Genomic DNA, 8,474 nt, shown 5'->3' on the forward strand with positions numbered 1-8,474 from the left:
AATAATAATAATAATAATAAATAATAATAATAATAATAATAATAATAATAATAATAATAATAATAATAATAATAATAATAATAATAATAATAATTATAATAATAATAATAATAATGATAATAATAATAATAACAATAATAATAATAAAATCCCTTCCAAGGATTTATATAAGGCAAGAATTTTTATAAGAATACCACCATTAGTTCTTCATCATGCATATGGTCCTGGCTGGAACGCTAGATCCCGTAGGTTTGATCTCCGAGAAGTGGTGAGCAATTGTTCAAAACATACTTTGACGACTTCCCAAAGATGTAGGTACCCCCACAAAATTTTCAAAAAATAAATAACCCTTGAATTATTGTTGCCTATGAAAGACAACTTTATTAGAAACAAAATGCTTTTTAAATTTTTGAAATAGCTTAAAAAATAAGGGAGATACGATTTTTTAATTATTTTTTTAGCCCGCATTTTTGGCTAGACTTTACCATAACAAAGTGTTAGAATTAAGGGTGGTGTTTTGTAAAGATTTCGGTAAAGAAATACACATTAACTCTAAACCACTGGTCCAATTTAATTAAAATTTCGGAATACTTGGGTTTTATGGATTAACAAATCGCATGAGCATGTCAAAAACAATGTGAGACATCTCCATCATACCATATTTGCCTTTTCATGGCAATCATGAAGCTGTCAATGGTGGGTCTCGCTAAACGCCGACCGAAGTCGACCAACGCTGGCCAAAACCACACAATAACGGTTTTTGCTCAAATGCATAATTTATATATATAAAATAGAATATGGTTGCATTATTTGACCTATTTTCTTTAAAATGTGTGATTTCCATGTAAAATGATCAAAGAGAAGTTACGCTTTTATCCTCTGTAAAATTACCAACCGGCAACCAACGCTGACCAAACCCAAACAATGACGGCTTTGGCATGACAAAAACGTAACTTCTCTTTGATGATTTTACATGGAAATCACACATTTTAAAGAAAATAGGTCAAATAATGCAATCATATGCTATTTTTTATATATAAATTATGCATTTGGGCAAAATCCGTCATTGCGTGGTTTTGGCTTTGGTCGACGTTGGTCGGCAGTTGGCGGTTGGTAATATTGTAGAGGATAAAAACGTAACTTCTCTTTGATGATTTTACATGGAAGTCACACATTTTAAAGAAAATAGGTCAGACAATACAACCATATGCTAATTTTTATTTAAAATTATACATTTGAGCAAAAGCCAGCGTTTTGGTTTGGTCGGCCTTGGTTGCCGGTTAGTAATTTTGCAGAGGATAAAAACGTAACTTCTCTTCGATCATTTTACATGGAAATCACACATTTTGAAGAAAATAGGTCAAATAATGCAACCATGTGCTATTTTTTATATATAGATTATGCATTTGAGCAAAAACCGTCATTGTGTGGTTTTGGTCGTCAATATGTGTAAACAAAATCAAATACGAACTGGACGCACAAGATTCATGGGTGATATGCCTATATGTGCTGACCCTAAGCTCAAACATTAAGTGATCAACGCTCTTAAGCTTCTCATATCCGGGAGAAAATAGGTTGATAAACACGTTTATGTATATTTAAATAATATTTAGTGATACCTTACCTTAATATTTTTACTCGGAAAACTATGTTGCCGAGTTTGATAACCAAATTTCCGTTCGAATCGCTGAAGACATTTTCTATTTAAAGAATTGGGCATATACTTGCAAAACAACAAGGTAATTTTAATATCTTGCGCATCCGCTGAACGCGGGAAGCATTCAAATTAACTAAACAGAAACTGGTGGTCCGCAAGAAATGGCGACGTAAACATTACATGGTCGACAGTGGCGCCGCGCGCGGATTCCGGGGTACCTAATATATGGTTGAAAAATTATTACGCTGGTTTCATACACAATCAACCACGGTCCTACTAGCACGATCAACACATAACATACACTTGACACCTTACCAAACCGGAAGAAATACTAATTCATCCTCATCAGAGACACTTCCCCCCACTAGACGCTCCCCCACCACGCCACGACACAAGGCATAACAACAAACTTGTACCCATCAGAGCGCCAAGGACTGACTGCTACAAGAACAGCGCCATTCTATCCATAGTGTAAATTATTAGCTAAAAATAATCTATTGATATAATCATCACAAACAATATCACAAACAATATCAGTATATCACTGTATCGCTGTTGACTTGATAAACATGATATTATTGTTGTTATTATAAAGTGGATGAAGTTACAGCGCTGAGGTACAGAGGCCGAATTTATAAAAGATCCTAACCCCTAAGTCTAGACATAAATCTTCAAAATGGCGGAGGTTTTACCTAAATCCCTATGTCGGCGACCTAAATGCTTATGTCTAGACATTCTAGACATAAACATTTAGGTCTAGACATAAGCATTTAGGTGTACGACATAGGGATTTAGGTAGAATCTCAGCCATTTTGAAGATTTATGTCTAGATCTAGGGGTTAGGATCTTTTATAAATTCGGTCCCAGAGGCTTTATCGTTCCCCAAAGGCTAGGCCGACGGCCCTGCAGTAGACACTCAAGGCTAAACGCTCACATGTTAAAAATACTTATCTCCATACATGCCTGAATAAACGAGGAGATATGTGGTCTACTTTGGTCTCTCAGAGATAAGGCACTCAGTATTCTTAGTAGTACCATACAGCTATCTCTGCTTATCAGATAAACAACTTCATAACATATATTGACCTGTTAAGCCTCTAAACAAGCAGGGTTTTAAATGTTATCAAGGCTATTTCGTCATTGTGTATGTACACACACACACACACACACACACACACACACACACACACACACACACACACACACACACACACACACACACACACACTCACACACACACACATACACACACACACACACACACACACACACACACACACACACACACACACACACACACACACACACACACACACACACACACACACACATATATATATATATATATATATATATATATATATATACATATATATGATAACCTAAATTAGTGTTACAGTCACTTACAAGGTACTTGAGAGGAAGCTCTATCATTTCCAACTGGAGAAACCTTTATTTCATCAAATACGATTGTCGTGTCGGGTATCCTAATTTAGGAAGCATTTATGTAATTACATGATTTATACATACATTTAACTCCTCTCGTTCTCTCGTCTCCCGCATTTTTATTGCCAGATCGTTTAACAAAACCAGTGTCATTCTGAATAGTTTGACATCTCCGCCGAGGGGGTGCACAGTTAGCGGAAAATTACCCGCTATTTTCAGCGCAAATTATTTATGCTTCCGTGGTAATGATCACGTGCACGGATGAAATCGATTGCTGGAAGAGGAGGAGGTAATGGATTGCCATCCCAGAGGTGGGGTGGTTGCTTGCAAATGACGCCCTAATATATTACAAGGATACTTAGGCCCCAATAGTTATTTATTGCCATTCCGAACTCCTACTTCCTCCCCTTTTCCTTCCTTTTCTCCTTCGTTTTCCTCGTTTTCGGTGGACCTCATGCTCTCCCTCCTCTTTTTATTTAATTATTTGGAAATAAACTCTCCTACTGGGATTCGAACCCTTGCCTGAGCGGCTTGTTTTTTATAAGACGAAGGGTTCGAATCCCTGTAGGAGAGTTCTTTTCCAATTGTCATAATGACACAAAAATATTTATTTATTTACTTATTTATTTTTAGGTTTACCGGGGTTATCACGCGCTCACGTTTTCTGTTTCCATTTTTCTTATCGACTCATCTGATAGGACGATGTTTCTGTATGAGTTCAGGTGAATAAAATAATTTGACATCGCTAGAATAAATTATCTGAAAGATGCCACAGTGATCAAAAAATATTCTTCTTCATGTATACTTTGATTCTGTGTTCGGGAAATCTTATTTACTGACATCTTTGTATATAGAAATATTTTTCTGGAGCACATTTGTATGGTGTAATTATGTCACCCTTCTCTCCTTCAGCGTTGTTAATCCCAGAGTTACTAGTCTTTCTTCATAGGGTAGACACAATAGTCTTTGCACCTGCTAGGGGATCATCCTTAGTGCCTTATTTTATGTGTCTAGAGTTTTCTCCTCGTGAGGATGTATACACTCCAAGGAGTCCGTTCATAGTGGGTCAGAAGCGGGAAATCCCCCGAGTGCGACGTTGCCAATTTTGACCACCAATTATCGGGTCATCATTATCACCTGTCAGCCAGTGACACCTCGGTGTGGCAACATGGGAGGGAAAAAACGCTATTGCCACGTGTCATAGAATTGATTAAGATCGTTGTTGTAATCCTAAAAAGTGATACTCGTTGTACTATGAAGCTTCCTTTATTATATACAGAATATAAATATATCAAATAACTCATAGATTGGAAAATAAATAAGAGAGGATGATTTGGTAGAATGGCTTATGACGTATGCCTGAACGGACTCCTTGCAGCGCACGCACAGGCTATGGATGACTGCAATGCGTTCTGAGCTTGATCTAGGAACTAGAACATTGTATTTTGGAATTATTCTATTATGTGTTTGTCTCTACATGTGCTTGTATACGTCCTTTTGATTACGTTATTAAGATATTCATTTGGTTTTGGGGTCTGTCTGCCTTTTCGCCCGATTTGGTAAATCTCCATTTTTGATGGCTTCTTTTTCCATATACTCAAAATACATCACCGTTATAACTACTCAACCTAGTGTTTAATTCCATCTATCGTATATAACTTCAGTAGTCTATCTATCCATCTATCCATACACCCAGGGCTTCTTTTCCCCTACAGAGAGGGTTAGCCGGCCAAGGCAAGCACCCAACCTCACCCATTCCACTCCCGTCCATCACCCTTGTTTACTTCTCATCTTAGCTCCTATTGGGTGAAAGGTATCACTGTCTCCGGGTCAGAAGCAATGCAGCAAGACACAGTGCATCCACAATAGGGCCGCTTCATTGACAGTAGTATACTTTGTGTAGTTACTCTCGTCCATAGCTGGGCGCGTTACTGCCGGACAGGTAGTGCATTACCGAAAAATCTGGGGTGCATTTCCGTCAATGCGTTACCTATTTTAATTTTCTTAGAGCGGTCCGCGTTACTGCATATGTGTATATGTACATACACATACGCAGATTTTTCGGTCACGCACTACATGTCCGGCGGTAACGCTTTACCTGTCCTCCAGCGGTAACGCGCCCAGCTCTACTTCCGTCCTTTGACTCTCCCAACAGTTTGGAGTTATTCAAGTAACTTTCAGTCCTTCCATGTCTTTCATTGGGATACACGAAGAACATGACCAACCTTTGCACAGATCCTCGAGGTATCCTGTTCCTTGCTTCTTCCTCATGAAGAATCGTCGTTCTCGTTTTTCTTTGTTATTATTTGTCTATTGTTTATTATTATTATTTGCTTGATTCATATTTATCATTAGTTATATGTCAATTTATCATTATTTACAGTTTACCTATTTCTTTATCATTCAATTATACCTATACATTTATTTATTTCATTCATTATTATTCATATTATTATATTCTTATTTATTTATTTATTTATCATTAATCATTTTTCCTCATCCGACCTGTTATGGACCAAAAGGTCTCCGGTCGGCATGCTCCGCCTTTGTAATCCTTTGTAATTCTTTATCATGTCTGGTAGTTTGCTAGTAAGTTCTCTAGTGGATGTATCTGACTCTCGTAAGGCACTTTATCAGATGTATACACCACTTTCAAGTTTATGTCAATATTCTTATTCTTCTGTCCTTGTTTTCTATTTTCATCTCTTTCTGTACCACTTCCTCAACTTCTTATTTATCACCTTTCAGTGAAAATCTATCTCTTGTTCAGTCTGCTTTTTTTTCTGCTTAGCGTCATTAACTAGTTCCTCCGTTTTTGCTCCATCTTCCTCTGTTGCATGACTTCACATTCGAAAACCTTTAACTTGCCTTTGTCTGTTTATCAATATGTCTTTCACGTTTATCATAGATTGTGGTTTGAATTGGGTTCCATACTCCCTACACATCAAACATAAAAATTTCCTCAGTCTATTCCAGTGACTAATAACTCTTAATTACTGTTGATATTTTCTTTTTCTTGTCTCATTTTTGAATATGCTACCCAAAATATAATGACCAGGTATAATATACTATACTATATATATATATATATATATATATATATATATATATAAATACACGAGTATATTCTCTAATACTATAACATGATATAGTGATGATTAATGATATAATAATACCTAAATATAATACCCCAAAGATATAGTATATTTGTATATACTACTTCTCTCATCAAAATTAGTACTTCTTTATGTATTAACACTCTGACGACACTTTCCCCACATTTTCTCTTCCTTTCTTTAATTTTTCAATATCTGTATCACTTCAACTTTCTCGTCTTGGATTTTATCCAACCCAGTTTTTTCTCTCTGAATTCATAATAAGTCCTCTCATTTGACTTTGCTATAATGTCATTCTCACCTAATCTACGAGTATTTCCATTATCTTATTCTCCTTTGTTTTTTATTATGACTATTTTATTGCTCAGCTTCTCTCTTCTTATTTGCATAATTGTTTTACTCAATCCAATTCTTTCTCTATCTCCTTGATTGTTCTGTTCCTGTTTTTCTTTCTCACTACATTTCAAGTTGTGTATGTGTGTGTGTGTGTGTGTGTGTGTGTGTGTGTGTGTGTGTGTGTGTGTGTGTGTGTGTGTGTGTGTGTGTGTGTGTGTGTGCGTGTGTATGCACGTACATACCTTTACTGCGTTCACTGTCCATCAGTATACATTTACACACAAATTTATGCGTGTATCCTTTTCCATCAGAGTATTTTTTTCATATTTGAATTTATGCTTGTATATAACTTCACCTGTGTGTTCAAGTCTTATGAGCGCGCGATCTATCCTGCTAATATATTTGATAATGTGAAGCTCAAGAGCGGCTGTAATGGACTTTGAAATCTATTCAGATAGATCATAATGGTTTGCAGACGCTAAGTACGGCTATTCATCAAAAGGTCGGACGCTACAGATTGTCGCCTTTCCCGTCCGTCCTCTTAATCAAAACATTTCGTAGGGTAGTTTAAACATGAATAATCATGTCAGTCTGCATGCATAAGGAGGATCTACGTTATTGTCATAATTCATGTTAATTCAGGGTAGTTTGTCATACACCCGGATGATAATTCCCCCCCTCTGACGACTCTAATCACTGCTTTTGGAGATGATGTGCCAGCAGGACCCCGGGACTTGATACGCAAGTGTAGTCAAGTGAAGACATCAGCTTTGCTGAGAGATGTGGGTGGAGGGTCGCAGTGGAGGGCAAGGGGAAGGGAGGGAGGGAAGGAGGGGAGAGGTGGGAGAAGAGGGAAAGGGAGGAAAAGGAGAAGGAAGAAGAGAGGCGAGAGTAGGGTGAGAGAAGAGGGAAAGGGAGGGAAAGGGGAAGGAAGAGGAGATGTAATAGTAGGGTGAGAGAAGAAGGAAAGGAAAGGAGAAGGAAGAGATGTAATAGTAGGGTGAGAGAAGAGGGAAAGGGAAGGAAAGGAGAAGGAAGAGGAGAGGTGAGAGGAGGGTTAGAGAGGAGGGAAAGGGAAGAAAAGGAGAGGTAAGAATAGACTGAGAGAAATAGAAAAGGGAGGGAAAGGAGAGGTAAGAGGAGAGATAAAATAAGAGGAAAAGGGAGGGAAAGGAGAGGTGGGAGAAGAGGGAAAGGGAAGAAAAGAAGAAGGAAAAGGAGAGGTGAGAGGAGGGTGAGAGGAGAGGGAAAGGGAGGAAAAGGAGAGGTAAGAATAGACTGAGAGACATGGGAAAGGGAGGGAAAGGAGAGGTAAGAGGAGAGATAAAAAAAGAGGGAAAGTAAGGGAAAGGAGAGGTGAAAGAAGAGGGGAAGGGAAGAAAAGGAGAAGGAAGAGGAGAGGTAAGAGTAGGGTGAGAGAAGAGGGAAAGGAGAAGGATGAGGAGGAGTATGAGTAGACTGAGAGAAGAGGGAAAGGGAGGAAAAGGAGAAGGAAGAGGAAAGGTAAGAATAGACTGAGAGAAATGGGAAAGGGAGGGAAAAGAGAAGGAAGAGGGAAGAGGAGAGTAAAGTGAGAGAAAAGAGAAAGGGAGGGAAAGGAAAGGTGAGAAAAGAGGGAAAGGAGCGAAAAGGAGAAGAAAGAGGAGACTTAAGTACGAAATAGATTGAGAGAAGGAAATGAAGAAGAAAAAAAAATAAAGAGATGTAACAGTAAAGTGAGAGCATAGGGAATGGGAGAAAAAAAAAGAAAGAAGAGTAAAATAGAAAAAAAAATAGACGTTCAGGAGATAACAAGGAAGATAGGTACTGTAATCTGACCAAACAAAATTTGATGAAATTAATCGCTACAAGATATGGCTATCAAATGGTAGGACAACACTCAGTAAGCAAGGCTTACTTAAATGGAAAAATATATAATA

Source organism: Oratosquilla oratoria, chromosome 13, assembly GCF_046742065.1.
Source record: "Oratosquilla oratoria isolate Oo_2021 chromosome 13, ASM4674206v1, whole genome shotgun sequence".
NCBI lineage: Eukaryota > Metazoa > Arthropoda > Malacostraca > Stomatopoda > Squillidae > Oratosquilla > Oratosquilla oratoria.